General features: G+C 41.7%; 1 long non-coding RNA gene across 1 annotated transcript; it reads right to left on the bottom strand.

Moving 5' to 3' along the window:
- Positions 1-11,280: 11,280 nt before the first annotated feature.
- Positions 11,281-14,426, bottom strand: LOC137309467 (uncharacterized). Its single transcript, XR_010959837.1, has 3 exons — positions 14,395-14,426; positions 11,558-11,688; positions 11,281-11,438 (listed from the first exon to the last, which is right to left on the bottom strand). It is a non-coding gene; the product is annotated as an uncharacterized lncRNA (long non-coding RNA).
- Between the last annotated feature and the right edge of the window lie 6,326 nt (positions 14,427-20,752).

The following is a 20,752-nucleotide window of genomic DNA, read 5'->3' as shown; positions in this document are numbered from 1 at the left end:
TTACCAACTGAGCCAAGCTGGCACGCTAAAGTGTACATGCTGAAGTGTGACAGGAAGTGTGATCCATACAGGAAGCAAGTGTATGTTATACACAAGACTTTTTATATATAGATAGATGTCAGAGGTTTGAGTAAATCATTATTCAAACCATAGCCTGTGCACATATTGATGGAGACAAGGTTGTGTGACTGAGAAGTTTAATGTCATTCACTGTTAAAGTATATCCAAAGCGAACTCAATTTCTCTGTTACTCGTCCCAGGCAAATACTGCTCAGATGTTAAGGCAATACCTTGCAGACACTCAAACTAGAAAAGTGAAAAATATTGCACGAATCCTCACACTTGAAATGCAGCATCAAGGACGAAGCATGCAGGTTGAGGACAACAGACACAGCGTGACCTGGTGTTAAATTACAGAATTAAAGTAGGCTCAAAAATACTGGAAAATACACCAAATGAAGTATCAAACATCATTTTCTGGGAAGTAGGAAATATACCTGGTGTGAGTAATGCTTGCGCCCCCTTCAGAAATTTATAAATCTGCCACCGCTGTAAAATTTGCTTTAGAATTGTACAAAACAAAAGGAGGCCATTCAGCCCATCGTGCCTGTGCCGGCTCTTTGAAAAAGCTATCCAATTAGTTCCACTCCCCTGCTCTTTCCCCTTAGCCCTGCAAATTTCGAGTATTTATCCAATTCCCTTTCGAAAGTTACTGTTCCATCTGCTTCCACCACCCTTTCAGGCAGTTCATTCCGGATCATAACAACCTACTGTGTAAAAAAAATTCTCCTCATCTCCACTCTGGCTCTTTTCCCCATGTCTTAAATCCCTGTCCTTTGGTTACAGGCCCTCCTGCCAATGGTTTCTCCCTATGTACTCTAACAAAACCCTGCATAATTTTGAACCTCTATCAAATCTCTCCTTAACCTTCTCTGCTTTTAGGAGAACAATACCAGCCTTTCTTGTCTCGTCGCAAAACTGAAGTCCCTCATCCCTGGCATCATTCCATCTCTTCTGCATCCTCTCTAAGGCCTTGACATCCCTCCTAAAATGTGGTGCCAAGAATTGGACACAATACTCTAGCTGATGCCTAATCAGTGCTTTATAAAGGTTTACCATAACTTCCTTGCTTTTGTACTCTATTTATAAAGCCTGTATGCATTTTTACAGCCTTCTTAATGTGTCCTGGCACCTTCAAAGATTTGTGCATGTGAACTCCCAGGTCTTTCTGTCCCTGCACCCCTTTTAAAATTATACCATTTAATTTATAGGAACGTAGAATCATAGAAATTTACAGCCAGAAGGAGGCCATTCGGCCTATCGTGTCTGTGCCGGCCGAAAAAGAGCAATCCAGCCTAATCCTACTTTCCAGCACTTGGTCCATAGCCCTGTAGGTTACAGCACTTCAAGTGCACATCGCAGTACTTTTTAAATGAGTTGAGGGTTTCTGCCTCTACCACCCTCTCAGGCAGTGAGCTCCAGGCCCCCACCACCCTCTGGGTGAAAAAGGTTCGCCTCAACTCCCCTCTAATCCTTCTACCAATCACTTGAAATCAATGCACCCTGGTCACTGACCCCTCTGCTAAGGGAAATAGGTTCCCCCTATCCACTCTATCTCGTCCCCTTATAACTTTATATACCTCAATTAAATCTCCCATCAGCCTCCTTTGTTCGAAAGAAAACAACCCCAGCCTATCCAATCTTTCCTATAGCTAAAATTCTCCAGTCCTGGCATCATCCTCTTAAATCTCCTCTTTACCCTTTCTAGTGCAATCACATCTTTCCCATAATGTGGTGACCAGAACTGTACACAGTACTCAAGCTGTGGCCTAACTAGTGTTTTATACTGCTCTAGCATAACTTCCCTGCTCTTATATTCTATGCCTCGGCTAATAAAGGCAAGTATCCCGTATACCGCCTTAACCACCTTATCTACCTGTCTTGCTACCTTCAGGAATCTGTGGACATGCATCCAAGGTCCCTCTGTTCCTCTACACTTCTCAATATCCTTCCATTTATTGTGTATTCCCTTGCCTTGTTTGCCCTCCCCAAATGCATTACCTCACACTTCTCCTGGATTGAATTCCATTTGCCACCTTTCTGCTCACCTGACCAGTCCATTGATATCTTCCTGCAGTCTACAGCTTTCCTCCTCACAAAAATTGGCCGTGTGGTTGATAGTATCATCTGCAGACTTCTTAATCATGCCCCTTGCATTTAAATCTAAATCATTGATATATACCACAAGCAAAGGACCTAGTACTGAGCCCTGTAGAACCCCACTGGAAACAGGAACAAGAGTAGGCCATTTCGTCCCTCGAGCCTGTTCCACCATTCAGTGAGATCATGGCTGATCTGTGATCTAACTTCGTATACCCTCCATAGCCCCACACCCCTTAATACCTTTGGTTAACAAAAATCTCTCAATCTCAGATTTAAAATTAACAGTTGAGCTCGCATCAACTGCCGTTTGTAGATGAGAGTTCCAAACTCCTACCACCCTTTGCGTGTAGAAGTGTTTCCTAACTTCACTCCTGCAAGTGCTGGCTCGAACTTTTAGGCTATGTCGCCTTGTCCAAGACACCCCGAACCAGCAGAAATAGTTTCTCTCTATCTACCCTATCAGTTGCCCTTAGTATCCTGAAAACTTCGATCAAATCACCTTTTAATCTTCTAAATTCCAGGAAATACAACCCTAGTTTGTGTAATCTTTCCTCATAATTTAACCCTTGGAGTCCAGGTATCATTCTCGTGAATCTACGCTGCTCTCCCTCCAAGGCCAATATATCCTTCCTAAGGTGCGGTGCCCAGAACTGAACACAGTACTCCAGGTGTAGTCTAACCAGGGCTTTGTAAAGCTGTAACATAACTTCTACCCCCTTGTATTCGAGTCCTCTGGGTATAAAGGCCAGCATTCCATTATTTTCTGTACCTGTCCATGACATTTTACTGATCTATGTACATGGACCCTCTAGGTCTCTTTGAACCTCCACTGTTTCGAGCTTTTCACCATTTAGAAAGTACTCTGATCTATCCTTTTTAGGTCCAACTGGATGACCTCATACTTGCCTACATTGAAATTCATTTGCCACAGTTTTTCCCATTCACTTAATCTATTACTATCTCTCTCTAATTTTATGCTTCCATCTACACAGCTTATAATGCTGCCTATCTTTGTGTCATCGGCAAAATTGAATATGTGGCTCTCTATCCCGTCATCTAAGTCATTAATAACTACAGTGAATTGTTGAGGCCCCAACACAGATCCCTGTGGGACACCACTAGTCACATCCTGCCAATTTGAGTACCTGCCCATTATCCCTACACTCTGTCTACTGCAGCTCAGCCAATTTCCTAACCAGGTCAATAATTTGCCCTCAATTCCATGAGCTTCAACTTTAGCTAATAGTCTCTTATGAGGGACTTTATCGAATGCCTTCTGGAAGTCCATATAAACAACATCCATAGACATTCCCCTGTCCACTACTTTAGTCATCTCTTCAAAAAAATTCAGTCAGGTTCATCAGGCATGACCTTCCCTTTATAAATCCATGCTGGCTCTCACTGATCAGCTGAAAATTTTCAAGGTGTTTAGTCACTCTATCCTTAATTTTTTTTGTATTCGTTCATGGGATGTGGGCGTTGCTGGCAAGGCCAGCATTTATTGCCCATCCCTAATTATAGACTCGAGTAAGTTCCCACAACAGGTGTTAGGCTAACTGGTCTACAATTCCCTGGTTTCCTCTGCTCACCTTTCTTAAATAGCGGAGTGATGTGCAATTTTCTAATCTAAAGGAACGGTTCCTGAATTGAGAGAACTTTGGAAGATCTCTTACGGCATCTGCAATGTTCTCAACTACTTCCTTTAAAACCCTGGGATGGAAACCATCTGGTCCTGGGGATTTGTCACTCATTAGTGCCATCATTTTCTTCATTACTGTTAATTTGCTTAGGTTAATTATGGCGAGTTCCCGCCCCAATTCAAAATTTGTTTCCTTGAGGTTTCCTCTACTGTAAATACTGACACACAGTAATTATTTAACATGTCTGCCATTTCCTTATTTTCATGTACTATCACCATTATCAGTTTTTAAGGGGCCCTCATTGCTCTTGACCACCCTCATTTTCCTAATATAATTGTAAAATATTTTGTGTTGATTTTGATATCTCTTGCAAGTTTCTTTTCATACTCTTTTTATAGCTCTTAATATCTGTTTTGTCGCCCTTTGTTGTTCTTTGTATCTCTCCCAGTAGCCAGGATCTGTGCTATTTGTTTGCGTTTTTGAATGCTTTCTCTTCAGTTTTATCTTGTCACCTTACCTCGTCGTCCATGGATTTTTTTTTGGCAATTAGAGCTCTTACCCCTTAGGGGTATAAACTGGTTCTGTATCACGTGAAATTCTTTTTTGAACACCTCCCACTGATCTTCTGTCGTTTTACTCATTAACAGATTTGCCCCAGTTTACTGTGGACAGTCTCTGTCTTATCCCATTGAGGTCGGCCTTACCTAAATTTAGAATCTTAGTAGCTGATACGGGTTTCTCCCTTTCAAATACAACATTGAACTCGATCATAACATGATCGCTATTAGATAAATATTCACCCACCATTAGGCTGTTAGCTAAATCTGACTCATTACTCATTATTAAATCTAATATGGCCTGCTGTGGGAGGGGCAGAAACGGGCAATGTTAGAGGTGGAAGTATGTGGTCTTTGTGATGGAGCGATTATGCGCTCAGCTCGGGATCAAATAGGACGCCAAGGTTGCAAACAGTCTAGCATGAGACTGGTCAGGGAGGGGGATGGAATCGGTGGAACGTACGGAGTTTGTGGTGGGGGCCGAGGATGATGGCTTTGGTGTTTCTAATGGTGTAATGTATCCAAGTTTACTGACGATACAAAGCTAGGTGGGAAAGTAAGCTGTGGGGAGGACACAGTCTGCAAAGGGATATAGACAGATTAAATGAGTGGCCAAGAAAGTGGCAGATGGAGTATAATGTGGGGAAATGTTAGATTATTCAATTTATAAGGAAGAATAGAAAAATTGAGTATTTTTTAAATGGTGAGAAACTATTAAATGTTGGCGTACAGAGGGATTTGGGTGCCCTTGTACACAAATCACAAAGTTAATATGCAGGTTCAGCAAGCAATTAGGAAGGCAAATGGTATGTTGGCCTTTATTGTAAGAGGGTTGGAGTACAAGAGTAAGGAAATCTTGCTGCAATTGTACAGGGCTTTGGTGAGACCACACCTGGAGTATTGTGTACAGTTTTGGCCTTCTTAAGGAAGGATATACTTTTAGCAAGGCTTTTGACAAGGTCCCACATGGCAGATTGGTCAAAAAAGTAAAGTCGCATAGGATCCAAGGGAATGTGGCAAATTGGATCCAAAATTGGCTCAGTGGCAGGAAGCGAAGGGTAACGATTGGGTGTTTTTGCGACTGGAAGGCTGTTTCCAGTGGGTGCCGCAGGGCTTGGTACTAGGATCTTTGCTTTTTGTGGTATACATTAACGATTTGGACTTAAACGTAGAGGGCATGATTAAGAAATTTGCGGATGACACTAAGATTGGCCGTGTGGTTGATAGTGAGGAGGAAAGCTGTAGACTGCAGGAAGATATCAATGGACTGGTCAGATGGGCAGAAAAGTGACAAATGGAATTCAATCCGGTGAAGTGTGAGGTAATGCACCTGGGGAGAACAAACAAGGCAAGGGAATACACAATAAATGTGAGGTTACTGATTGGTGTAGAGGAAGTGAGGGACCTTGGAATGCATGTTCACAGATCCCTGAAGGTAGCAGGACAGGTAGGTAAGGTGGTTAAGAAGGCATATGGAATGCTTTCCTTTATTAGCAAAGGCACAGAATATAAAAGCAGGGATGTTGTGCTTAAACTGTATAAAACACTGGTTAGGCCACAGCTTGAGTACTGCGCACAGTTCGGGTCACCACATTACAGGAAGGATGTAATTGCACCAGAGAGGTTGCAGAGGAGATTTACGAGGATGTTGCCAGGACTGGAGAATTAGCTATGATGACAGATTGGATAAGCTGGGGTTTTTTTCCTTGGAACAGAGGAATGGGTGATTTGATTGAGGGGCCTAGATAGAGTGAATAGGAAGGACCTATTTCCCTTAGCAGAGGGGTCAATAACCAGGGGGCATAGATTTAAAGTGATTGGTAGAAGGATTAGAGCGGAAATTAGGAAAACAATTTTCACCCAGAGGGTGGTGGGGGTCTGGAACTCACTGCCTGAGAGGGTGGTAGAGGCAGAAACCCTCAACTCATTTTAAAAAATCCTTGGATGTGCACCTGAAGAACCGTGACCTGCAGGGCTACGGACCAAATGTGGGAAAGTGGGATTAGGCTGGGTTTACTCATTTCTTAGCCGGGGCGGACATGATGGGCCGAATGGCCTCCTTCTGTGCCATAAATTTTCAATGATTCTGTGATTCTACACTTGCCTTAGTGGCGGTGCAATGAAGATTCACTAGATTAATTCCTGGGATGAGAGGGTTGTCCTATGAGGAGAGATTGAGTAGAATGGGCCTATACTCTCTGGAGTTTAGAAGAACGAGAGGTGATCTCATTGAAACATGTAAAATTCTGAGAGGGCTTGACAGGATAGATGCTGAGAGGCTGTTTCCCCTGGATGGAGAGTCTAGAACTCGGGGGCATAGTCTCAGGGTAAGGGGTTGGCCATTTAGCACTGAGATGAGGAATTTCTTCATTCAGAGGTTGTGAATCTTTGGAATTCTCTACTCCAGAGGGCCATGGATGCTCAGTCATTGAATATATTTAAGAATGAGATTGATAGATTTTTGGACTGTAAGGGAATCAAGGGCTATGGGCATCGGGCGAGAAAGTGGAATTGAGATCGAAGATCAGCCGTGATCTTATTGAATGGTGGAGCAGGCTCGAGGGGCCGTATGGACTACTCCTGCTCCTATTTCTTATGTGCAACTTGATGCTGGCCTTACTTCCTTTTCCAAATCCATTGTGCTACCAAGACCTTTTTTTATCCTTACAGTAGCAACCTCTACCTCTCCATTGCTGCCATCGAGACCCTAATCTTTACATTAATCATTTACGGGGCAATTTCTCCAATGTTCTCCTAGTCAATCTCCTTGTTTTCACACTCCATAAACTGCAACTCATTCAGAATGAAGCAGTCCTTTCCAACTCAACGCATTCATTTCATTTATCCTTGCCAATTTCCTTTGAATCAACTTAAAGATTCTTGTCTTCACCTTCAAATGCCGACATGACTTTGCCAAACTCTACCTCAGTTACCTCCTTCAGCCCTTTTTCCACGCTGGCACCTTTCACTTTTCTGATAATAGTTGTCTACTCCTTCCCCATCCTCTTTGCTCCATTGGTGATGGTACTTTCATCCACCATGCCTCTGCCCTCAATTGCCTGCCCAAAATGCTGCCTCCTTATTTCCTCCTTTCCTATTTTTAAAACACAGGCAAAGACTTTTCTGTTCAGCAGTGTCATCTAACTCAATTCTACATGTTTTTTCCACTCGCTGTCCATTTACTTCATTCTGCAAAGCACTTTGAAATGTCTTTCAGATGTGACAACCGCTACATTAATGTAAGTTGTTATTTTTGTAAATGGTGAATGCTAATGATAATGGGACAAGAAATAGCTTGAATCAGTTATTAAGCCAGACTCTGAGGGAACGGATAAAACAACTTACCAACGAGAGGCAGGGAATTTGAGGAATTGTTACTGAATTTGTCAAATGAGATCTCTAATATGTCCAGCGATCACTCTTTAGGTAATTTTTTTTTAAAAACCTATCTGAAAATGAGCAGAAAGCTAATTGATTTATAGTTGCATGTTAATGGCAGAAGTTTTTAAATGAGGTGTGCGTTAATGATACTATCTCCTGATGACACTCTCATTAGAAACAAGACCCAACGATTGATGGTTGGTCATTTCATCCTATGTTATGTTCTTCATTCATGCCTGTGAATTGATGCAACAGCTGCATTCCTGAGACAGTTAGTGATTTCACAATGTCCCCTCTTTGTCTCTGCGCTTCCATGTGGTATTTAATGCACTGAAGTGCACCAATTGAAAAAAAAACAGCTTAAATATATGTGTGCAGAAATATTGTATAAACAAACCCAAATATTTATCTCTGCTTCATAATTAATCTCCATACCCATTTATGTTTTGTTTTTGTTAATCTATATGTAAGCTGTAGACAATAATTAAAGAGTGCTTTTTGGTAACACACATTATGTAACTGAGTAATTTTGTGTTAATTTCTGTTGGAAATTCTGTACACGCTATTGAGTATGTTCCTGATTGTCTCAGTTGAACAGCACACACAATCTTTGAATCTGTGATTTACTCCCAAGAGACTCTCGGTATAATTGCATTGCAACATTTATGACATACAAGGATGTCACAGGAAAGTTCCCCAAGCTCATTTCCGATAAAGTTAATAGAAATTCAATCGACACAACTCATGGTTCACCTCAGATTGGTTGTTTATTAATATAAAAGATACGGTATCAAAACATGATCTACACCTACCAAACAATATCTGATCAGGCATTCAGGAGTGGCAATGTATTGACCCACTGATTGTCGGTGTGTTAAAGTTCCAAAGCAGTCTTATGACGATTGAAAAATTGCCTTGCATCCTGCAATTTAATTAATTTTACAAATATATGCAATGCTGCACTACACTAGCACAGGATAAAGGAAAAAACTAGAACAATTAGATTGATCAAAAACTCAAAGATTAAACGAAAATCACTTAAAAATATTTACTGGCCTCATGAGCACTGCAGCTTTCAAAGCGCACCCCCAGCCCCATGCGTTCTGAAATCTTTTTCAGGCCATTATTTTCTTAGTAACTGAATAAATACATATTTCACAATAACATGATCAAATGCATCAATTTTGTATTTTTTAATGACTGCCATCATTTTTTTACTTGAAGGCCTCAGCCTCTCCCAAAAGCTTGGACTTTGACCTGATTTTTTTTTAACTTGGTGTGTGCAGTCTAAATGTGAACCTAAAGCCTAATTTCCCGGATGCATCAGAAGTTCAGGCAGCTGTACTAATTAAATATTTTTCTTTGAGCGGACTGCTAGAAGCTAATCAAAAAAAAGCTAGAGGACAAATTTCAAAATCTTTTGATTGTGTGTTTCTTTTTAAAACAAACAGGGTTGTGTGTAAGACACCACTGATTACACATCTCTTGCAGCTTTTATTTTCTGCTCTATAAACTTCTGAATGTTCATTAAGTTGCAGTTCCTCATCGTAATTAAGTTCATTTTTAAAAAAAAAGAACTTTGAAGCAACCAGCTCTATCCACTTGATTGTATTGATCGGTAGAACAGCCCTATTATCACCTGTATTGTGTTGACAGTTAGAAAATGCAAAATGCACATACATACACACAAACATAATACCTCACTGAATTTGTTTATCCAGATCAAAACAAATGAGTTAAATTTGCAAAGTTCTAATTATCACCTGTTGATAACTAGAATGTTTTTTATTTGTTCACGGGATGTGGGTGTCACTGGCGAGGCCGGCATTTATTGCCCATCCCTAATTGCCCTTGAGAAGGTGGTGGTGAGCTGCCTTCTTGAACCGCTGCAGTCCGTGTGGTGACGGTTCTCCCACAGTGCTGTTAGGAAGGGAGTTCCAGGATTGTGACCCAGCGACAATGGAGGAACAACGATATATTTCCAAGTAGGGATGGAGTGTGACTTGGAGGGGAACGTGCAGGTGGTGTTGTTCCCATGTGCCTGCTGCCCTTGTCCTTCTAGCTGGTAGAGGTCGCGGGTTTGGGAGGTGCTGTCGAAGAAGCCTTGGCAAGTTGCTGCAGTGCACCCTGTGGATGGTACACACTGCAGCCACTGTGCGCCAGTGGTGGAGGGAGTGAATGTTTAGGGTGGTGGATGGGGTGCCAGTCAAGCGGACTGCTTTGTCCTGGATGGTGTCGAGCTTCTTGAGTATTGTTGGAGCTGCACTCATCCAGGCAAGTGGAGAGTATTCCATCACACTCCTGACTTGTGCCTTGTAGATGGTGGAAAGGCTTTGGGGAGTCAGGAGGTGAATCACTCGCCGCAGAATACCCAGCCTCTGACCTGCTCTCGTAGCCACAGTATTTATGTGGCTGGTCCAGTTAAGTTTCTGGTCAATGGTGACCCCCAGGATGTTGATGGTGGGGGATTCGGCGATGGTAATGCTGTTGAATGTCAAGGGGAGGTGGTTGGACTCTCTCTTGTTGGAGATGGTCATTGCCTGGCACTTGTCTGGCGCGAATGTTACTTGCCACTTATCAGCGCAAGCCTGGATGTTGTCGAGGTCTGTCTGCATGCAGGCACAGACTGATTCATTATGTTAACGTCATCTTAGTCCTGTAAATGAGTGGTTGAGATGTTATCTTTGTTCTTATTTGCAGTGATGCCGATCATGATTTGAGGGGTATGTGGAAGCCCTAATCACTTTTCTCATCTGAAAAAAACTTTTGCAGAAATTGTACTTGTATTCCATGGGTGAAGTAGCTAATATTCTGCATACCACTTAAATCTATGTATATATGTCTAGCACACGTCATTTGCATCTTGCTTTCTACATTGTTGCATTTGAAAGTGTTACCCTTGAGGGAATCATTCCTTGGGACTTCAAAACTTAGGGCATCACAAATCCATAGGACAGATATTAGTGATTAGCTGAAATTTAAAAAAAATCTTCTAAATCACCAATAAAATACTTATTCTTATTCAGAAAGTTATCTATATACAGTTGTTAATCTTTGGAAAATATTTTCTCTGAGAGGCCTGCTGCTGTATTGGGAACCTGAGGCTCAATTTGGAGTAGTTGGCTGGAATTCAAACTTTTAGATATGCTTTGTTGATTTTTTTTTTGCGCACTCTACGACTATCTGGGTTCCTCCATATTGGCTGCATTTATGTCAAACACGACGAGCCTCTGCTTTCTTTTGTCTCTGGAATGCAAGATAAGATCTTTCACTCCTGATTCCAGTGCCAACCACCATATATTGGAGCTTGAGGGATGGGGGAGGGGTGCACAACACATCAAAAAATGTTTTTATCATTGACAAGAAGACTAACATTCTCAAAAGTACACCAGGATCGTTTGTCTCTTCCCCTCTCTCCTTTGGCAAGTGATTGAAAGCCTTAGGAGCCTATGAGGTTAATTGGGACATCAACACAACATACAGCATGAAGTTTTGGACTTGATCTGAGTTCAATAATGTAAATAACTGTACACGAGAGGTTGTGTGTGTTTATTAGAGCAGCCATGTGTTTATTTACTGTTCCAGGGAATACTGCTCCCATTCCTCCAGCACCTCTTACTTCTTCTGAGACTCTGGTCTGTTTTTGCTCCAAATACACAAGCCTGGATTTAGGAGCTTAGGGCCCTCGGGAGAAAACCTGCAAAGGGCAATTGAGAACAACTTGGGCTGGGTGAGGCTGCAAAATTCTCTTCAATCTCTAAGAGTTGTGATTGTCAGAATTATGTACAAAGTAACAGACTACAACTGGCAGCTTACCTCTCAAGGCTGTTTGTAAGCCACTTTCTTTATCTCCCACCCTGGTCCAGTAATGGAAAAGTCTAACAGCATTTTTAGTAGCAGTGAAAGTAACTGGAGCTTGTTTTTTCTTGTATAAAAACGTTAAACTCCTGAATAGTTGAAAAACAATTGAAGTATAATATTCAATGGGTTGTTTAATTAGCAATCATGAAGTATGACAAATTAATTTACACTTTTGATGTTTTATTAATATTTGTAATATATCTGAATGGTTAGCACAGCTGCTTTTTATTTGTGTGTTTTGAGAGGTCTCAAAGACCACCAGCAGCAAAATGGCTAATATAAGCACTAAATTCTAGAAAGACTGCATGATTTTTGAAGTTTGAATAATCTGAATAAAAGTCCTGAGTTCAAACATGTTTATTCAAACAGAACCATTTAGTAATAAATTACTGTTGCTGAGATATTTGGAAAAAACATGATGTAAATTATTTTGATAAATGTCCTATTTATCGTCCCTCACTACAAAACACTTGCTCTCTGAACAAATAGAGCAGTGATCCTGTAACCCCTCTCCATCCCATTCCATCACTACTACTTCACAAAAGAGGGGGTCAATGCAGAGATTGTAGTTGAGGAGAAGGAGTATGAAATATTGGATGGAATAAACATAGTGAGAGAGGAAGTATTCAGGAGTGTAGCATCTTTGAAAGTAGATAAATTGCCAGGCCCACATGAAATGTATCCCAGGCTGTTGAGAGAAGCAAGGGAGGCTCTGACCATCATTTTCCAATCCTCCCTGCCTGCGGGCAAGGTGCCGGAGGATTGAAGAACTGCTAACGCTGTACCGTTGTTTAAAAAGGAGAAAGAAATAGACCGAGTAATTATAGGCCAATCAGTCTAACCTCGGTGGTGGGCAAATTATTGGAATCAATTCTAAGGGACAGCATAAACCGTCATTTAGAAAGGCATGGGTTAATCAAGGACAGTCAGCATGGATTTGTTAAGGGAAGGCCATGTCTGACTAACTTGATTGAATTTTTTGAGGAGGTAACAAGGAGGGTCGATGAGGGTAACCCGTTTGATGTAGTGTACGTGAATTTTAGCAAGGCTTTTGACAAGGTCCCACATGGCAGACTGGTGAAAAAGTAAAAGCTCATGGGATCCAAGGGAAAGTGGCAAGTTGGATCCAAAATCGGCTCAGTGGCAGGAAGCAAAGGGTAATGGTTGACAGGTGTTTTTGGGACTGGAAGGCTGTTTCCAGTGAGGTTCTGCAAGGCTCAGTTCTAGGTTTCTTGCTTTTTGTGGTCTATATCAATGATTTGGACTTGAATGTAAGGGACACGATCAAGAAGTTTGCAGATGATACAAAAATTGGCCGTGTGGTTGATAGTGAGGAGGAAAGATAGTGAGCAGGAAGATATCAATGGACTGGTCAGATGGGCAGAAAAGTGGCAAATGGAATTCAGTCTGGAGAAGTGTGAGGTAATGCATTTGGGGATGGCAAACAAGGCAAGGGAGTACACAATAAATGGGAGGATACTGAAAGGTGTAGAGGAAGTGAGAGAACTTGGAGTGCATGTCCACAGATCCCTGAAGGCAGCAGGACAGGTAGATTAAGAAGTGGTTAAAAAGGCATACGGATATTTTCCTCTATTAGCCGAGGCATAGAATATAAGAGCACGGAGGTTTTGCTAGAACTGTATAAAAGATTGGTTAGACCACAGTTTTAAGTACTGCGTCTGGTCACCATATTACAGGAAAGATGTGATTGCACTAGAGAGGGTACAGAGGAGATTACAAGGATGTTGCCAGGGCTGTAGAATTTTAGCTATGAGAAAAGTTTGGACAAGCTGGGATTGTTTTCTTTGGAACAAAGGAGGCTGAGGGGAGATTTAATTGAGGTATATAAAATTATGACTGGACTAGATAGAGTGGACAGGGAGGACTTATTTCCCTTAGCAGAGGGGTCAATAACCAGGGGGCATAGATTTAAAGTAATTGGTAGAAGGATTAGAGGGGAGCTGAGGAGAAATTTTTTCACCCAGAGGGTGGTGGGGGTCTGGAACTCACTGCCTGAAAGGGTGGTAAAGGCAGAAACCCTCAACTCATTTAAAAAGTATTTGGATGTGTACCTGAAGTGCTGTAACCTACAGGGCTACGGACCAAGTGCTGGGATGTGGGATTAAGCTGGATAGCTCTTTTTCGGCCGGCACGGACATGATGGGCCGAATGGCCTCCTTCTGTGCCATAACATTCTATGATTCTATGATACTTACACCAGAGTTTCTTGATACACATTATCCTAATATTTGTTTTTCTTCTATTAAGTGGGCATTTGGAGTTACGCTGTGGGAACTAATGACTCTGGGACAGACTCCGTATGTCGACATTGATCCTTTTGAGATGGCTGCTTATCTTAAGGATGGATACAGAATAGCCCAGCCAATCAACTGCCCAGATGAACTGTAAGTTACTGAAACCATTTGAAGGCACTTTTATTTGTCTAGATCTCATTTATAACTAGAACTGTTTAGTGTGGCTGCATTTGGGTGAACCTCTATTAGTAATGGGGAGGCACAGCATGTTGCTGGTTTAACTCACCATATCACAGAATGAGAGGACATCGATCCAACATATGAGAGTTACAATCTTGGCCATGCCGACAGAGGAAGGAGATGCAAAGAGCAGAAGCTAAGAGTGCTCCCTGTATTCTCAATGGTCAAGTACAGCATTGCTGATTGCATATTGAAATTTTGTAGTGCTATCATTCATCTAGAAACACTTCTCACTGCAATTATTTAAAACATTTTATCAAGTTTCCACCAAACATTTCCCTGACTGTTGGTAACCACCTGTTTGTCAATTATTACTGTTGAGGAAATATCATGTACACCATTGGAATTTCACCATGCTTGATAACTGATCAAAATATCTGTCAAAAGCAGACCAGGTGTCCAGAGCCTGAAAGAGTTCAAATGCTTTTAATGCACCAATTAATTTTAGCAAAACACAAAATTGTCACAGATTACCTTGGCAAAAGAAAGCAAATGATACAAAATTATTTTGGTAAAGGAGCATATTAGAGAGAAGGAGAGCATTATTGCTTTGGAATGATGGGCATGTTTAAAAGAAGTAAATGCATGTTCCTCCCTGATGCAGCTGTAGATGTTGAGAGGCAACAGGGAGGAGCTCATACTGAATCTAATGTTTACTGCTGAATCTAAGCTGGAGCTTTGGTCTTAAATGACAGCAAAGTTCTATTGAATAGTAAGCTTGCCACATATAAAACATGTCCAAGCAGTTTCCTTCATTGATCAAAACTCTGAGCTTCAACTATGAAGTGTATCTGTGAAAAAAGAGGAAACAATTGTGGGAAAGGAGGATTGCACCCCACTGTAGGTGAACAACCGAGAAGGGAACTCACCTCGTGGGGGAAGGGGGTCTCGTGACCAGCATTGAGCAGTTACCCCATGTATCCTGCCCCCAACTATACGGTGTTATGTATCTGATCATGATTGTTCTGTCCCGTTATATATCTGCTCCAGTGATTGCTCTGTCCCGTTATATATCTGATCGTGATTGCTCTGTCCCGTTATATATCTGATCCAGTGATTGCTCTGTCCCGTTATATATCTGATCGTGATTGCTCTGTCCCGTTATATATCTGATCCAGAGATTGCTGTGTCCTGTTATATATCAGATCCAGAGATTGCTCTGTCCCGTTATATATCTGCTCCAGTGATTGCTCTGTCCCGTTATATATCTGATCCAGAGATTGCTCTGTCCCGTTATATATCTGATCCAGTGATTGCTCTGTCCCGTTATATATCTGATCCAGAGATTGCTCTGTCCCGTTATATATCTGATCGTGATTGCTCTGTCCCGTTATATATCTGATCCAGAGATTGCTCTGTACCCGTTATATATCTGATCCAGTGATTGCTCTGTCCCGTTATATATCTGATCGTGATTGCTCTGTCCCGTTATATATCTGCTCCAGTGATTGCTCTGTCCCGTTATATATCTGATCCAGTGATTGCTCTGTCCCGTTATATATCTGATCCAGAGATTGCTCTGTCCCGTTATATATCTGATCGTGATTGCTCTGTCCCGTTATATATCTGATCGTGATTGCTCTGTCCCGTTATATATCTGATCCAGAGATTGCTCTGTCCCGTTATATATCTGATCGTGATTGCTCTGTCCCGTTATATATCTGATCCAGTGATTGCTCTGTCCCGTTATATATCTGATCCAGAGATTGCTCTGTCCCGTTATATATCTGATCGTGATTGCTCTGTCCCGTTATATATCTGATCGTGATTGCTCTGTCCCGTTATATATCTGATCCAGAGATTGCTCTGTCCCGTTATATATCTGATCGTGATTGCTCTGTCCCGTTATATATCTGATCGTGATTGCTCTGTCCCGTTATATATCTGATCGTGATTGCTCTGTCCCGTTATATATCTGATCCAGAGATTGCTCTGTCCCGTTATATATCTGATCGTGATTGCTCTGTCCCGTTATATATCTGATCGTGATTGCTCTGTCCCGTTATATATCTGATCCAGAGATTGCTCTGTCCCGTTATATATCTGATCCAGTGATTGCTCTGTCCCGTTATATATCTGATCCAGAGATTGCTCTGTCCCGTTATATATCTGATCCAGTGATTGCTCTGTCCCGTTATATATCTGATCGTGATTGCTCTGTCCCGTTATATATCTGCTCCAGTGATTGCTCTGTCCCGTTATATATCTGATCCAGTGATTGCTCTGTCCCGTTATATATCTGATCCAGAGATTGCTCTGTCCCGTTATATATCTGATCGTGATTGCTCTGTCCCGTTATATATCTGATCGTGATTGCTCTGTCCCGTTATATATCTGATCCAGAGATTGCTCTGTCCCGTTATATATCTGATCGTGATTGCTCTGTCCCGTTATATATCTGATCGTGATTGCTCTGTCCCGTTATATATCTGATCCAGAGATTGCTCTGTCCCGTTATATATCTGCTCCAGTGATTGCTCTGTCCCGTTATATATCTGATCCAGTGATTGCTCTTTCCCGTTATATATCTGATTGTGATTGCTCTGTCCCGTTATATATCTGATCGTGATTGCTCTGTCCCGTTATATATCTGATCCAGAGATTGCTCTGTCCCGTTATATATCTGATCCAGAGATTGCTCTGTCCCGTTATATATCTGATCCAGTGATTGCTCTGTCCCGTTATATATCTGATCGTGATTGCTCTGTCCCGTTATATATCTGATCGTGATTGCTCTGTCCCGTAATATATCTGATCCAGTGATTGCTCTGTCCCGTTATATATCTGATCCAGAGATTGCTCTGTCCCGTTATATATCAGATCCAGAGATTGCTCTGTCCCGTTATATATCTGCTCCAGTGATTGCTCTGTCCCGTTATATATCTGATCCAGTGATTGCTCTGTCCCGTTATATATCTGATCCAGTGATTGCTCTGTCCCGTTATATATCTGATCCAGTGATTGCTCTGTCCCGTTATATATCTGATCCAGTGATTGCTCTGTCCCGTTATATATCTGATCCAGTGATTGCTCTGTCCCGTTATATATCTGATTCAGAGATTGCTCTGTCCCGTTATATATCTGATCGTGATTGCTCTGTCCCGTTATATATCTGATCCAGAGATTGCTCTGTCCCGTTATATATCTGATCCAGAGATTGCTCTGTCCCGTTATATATCTGATCCAGTGATTGCTCTGTCCCGTTATATATCTGATCGTGATTGCTCTGTCCCGTTATATATCTGATCCAGTGATTGCTCTGTCCCGTTATATATCTGATCGTGATTGCTCTGTCCCGTTATATATCTGATCGTGATTGCTCTGTCCCGTTATATATCTGATCCAGAGATTGCTCTGTCCCGTTATATATCTGATCGAGTGATTGCTCTGTCCCGTTATATATCTGATCGTGATTGCTCTGTCCCGTTATATATCTGATCGTGATTGCTCTGTCCCGTTATATATCTGATCGTGATTGCTCTGTCCCGTTATATATCTGATCGTGATTGCTCTGTCCCGTTATATATCTGATCGTGATTGCTCTGTCCCGTTATATATCTGATCGTGATTGCTCTGTCCCGTTATATATCTGATCCAGAGATTGCTCTGTCTCGTTATATATCTGATCCAGAGATTGCTCTGTCCCGTTATATATCTGCTCCAGTGATTGCTCTGTCCCGTTATATATCAGATCCAGTGATTGCTCTGTCCCGTTATATATCTGATGGTGATTGCTCTGTCCCGTTATATATCTGATCCAGAGATTGCTCTGTCTCGTTATATATCTGATCGTGATTGCTCTGTCCCGTTATATATCTGATCCAGTGATTGCTCTGTCCCGTTATATATCTGATCCAGAGATTGCTCTGTCCCGTTATATATCTGATCCAGACATTGCTCTGTCCCGTTATATATCTGATCCAGACATTGCTCTGTCCCGTTATATATCTGATCCAGTGATTGCTCTGTCCCGTTATATATCAGATCCAGTGATTGCTCTGTCCCGTTATATATCTGATCGTGATTGCTCTGTCCCGTTATATATCTGATCCAGTGATTGCTCTGTCCCGTTATATATCTGATCCAGTGATTGCTCTGTCCCGTTATATATCTGATCCAGTGATTGCTCTGTCCCGTTATATATCTGATCCAGTGATTGCTCTGTCCCGTTATATATCTGATCGTGATTGCTCTGTCCCGTTATATATCTGATCGTGATTGCTCTGTCCCGTTATATATCTGATCCAGAGATTGCTTTGTCCCGTTATATATCTGATCGTGATTGCTCTGTCCCGTTATATATCTGATCCAGTGATTGCTCTGTTCCGTTATATATCTGATCGTGATTGCTCTGTCCCGTTATATATCTGATCCAGTGATTGCTCTGTCCCGTTATATATCTGATCCAGAGATTGCTCTGTCCCGTTATATATCTGATCCAGAGATTGCTCTGTCCCGTTATATATCTGATCCAGAGATTGCTCTGTCCCGTTATATATCTGATCGTGATTGCTCTGTCCCGTTATATATCTGATCGTGATTGCTCTGTCCCGTTATATATCTGATCCAGTGATTGCTCTGTCCCGTTATATATCTGATCCAGAGATTGCTCTGTCCCGTTATATATCTGATCGTGATTGCTCTGTCCCGTTATATATCTGATCGTGATTGCTCTGTCCCGTTATATATCTGATCGTGATTGCTCTGTCCCGTTATATATCTGATCCAGAGATTGTTCTGTCCCGTTATATATCTGATCGTGATTGCTCTGTCCCGTTATATATCTGATGCAGTGATTGCTCTGTCCCGTTATATATCTGATCGTGATTGCTCTGTCCCGTTATATATCTGATCGTGATTGCTCTGTCCCGTTATATATCTGATCCAGAGATTGCTCTGTCCCGTTATATATCTGATCGTGATTGCTCTGTCCCGTTATATATCTGATCCAGTGATTGCTCTGTCCCGTTATATATCTGATCCAGCGATTGCTCTGTCCCGTTATATATCTGATCCAGAGATTGCTCTGTCCCGTTATATATCTGATCCAGTGATTGCTCTGTCCCGTTATATATCTGATCCAGAGATTGCTCTGTCCTGTTATATATCTGATCCAGTGATTGCTCTGTCCCGTTATATATCTGATCCAGTGATTGCTCTGTCCCGTTATATATCTGATCGTGATTGCTCTGTCCCGTTATATATCTGATCGTGATTGCTCTGTCCCGTTATATATCTGATCCAGTGATTGCTCTGTCCCGTTATATATCTGATCCAGAGATTGCTCTGTCCCGTTATATATCTGATCCAGAGATTGCTCTGTCCCGTTATACATCTGATCCAGAGATTGCTCTGTCCCGTTATATATCTGCTCCAGTGATTGCTCTGTCCCGTTATATATCTGATCCAGTGATTGCTCTGTCCCGTTATATATCTGATCGTGATTGCTCTGTCCCGTTATATATCTGATCGTGATTGCTCTGTCCCGTTATATATCTGATCCAGAGATTGCTCTGTCCCGTTATATATCTGATCCAGAGATTGCTCTGTCCCGTTATATATCTGATCCAGTGATTGCTCTGTCCCGTTATATATCTGATCGTGATTGCTCTGTCCCGTTATATATCTGATCGTGATTGCTCTGTCCCGTTATATATCTGATCCAGTGATTGCTCTGTCCCGTTATATATCTGATCCAGAGATTGCTCTGTCCCGTTATATATCAGATCCAGAGATTGCTCTGTCCCGTTATATATCTGCTCCAGTGATTGCTCTGTCCCGTTATATATCTGATCCAGTGATTGCTCTGTCCCGTTATATATCTGATCCAGTGATTGCTCTGTCCCGTTATATATCTGATCCAGTGATTGCTCTGTCCCGTTATATATCTGATCCAGTGATTGCTCTGTCCCGTTATATATCTGATCCAGTGATTGCTCTGTCCCGTTATATATTTGATTCAGAGATTGCTCTGTCCCGTTATATATCTGATCGTGATTGCTCTGTCCCGTTATATATCTGATCCAGAGATTGCTCTGTCCCGTTATATATCTGATCCAGAGATTGCTCTGTCCCGTTATATATCTGATCCAGTGATTGCTCTGTCCCGTTATATATCTGATCGTGATTGCTTTGTCCCGTTATATATCTGATCGTGATTTCTCTGTCCCGTTATATATCTGATCGTGATTGCTCTGTCCCGTTATATATCTGATCGTGATTGCTCTGTCCCGTTATATATCTGATCGTGATTGCTCTGTCCCGTTATATATCTGATCCAGAGATTGCTCTGTCTCATTATATATCTGATCCAGAGATTGCTCTGTCCCGTTATATATCTGCTCCAGTGATTGCTCTGTCCCGTTATATATCAGATCCAGTGATTGCTCTGTCCCGTTATATATCTGATCGTGATTGCTCTGTCCCGTTATATATCTGATCCAGAGATTGCTCTGTCTCGTTATATATCTGATCGTGATTGCTCTGTCCCGTTATATATCTGATCCAGTGATTGCTCTGTCCCGTTATATATCTGATCCAGTGATTGCTCTGTCCCGTTATATATCTGATCCATTGATTGCTCTGTCCCGTTATATATCTGATCCAGAGATTGCTCTGTCCCGTTATATATCTGATCCAGAGATTGCTCTGTCCC

The sequence above is a fragment of the Heptranchias perlo genome, unplaced genomic scaffold (assembly GCF_035084215.1).
Source record: "Heptranchias perlo isolate sHepPer1 unplaced genomic scaffold, sHepPer1.hap1 HAP1_SCAFFOLD_1646, whole genome shotgun sequence".
NCBI lineage: Eukaryota > Metazoa > Chordata > Chondrichthyes > Hexanchiformes > Hexanchidae > Heptranchias > Heptranchias perlo.
Note: the sequence above shows the minus strand (reverse complement) of the source record. Positions and strands in the feature narration are given on the sequence as shown.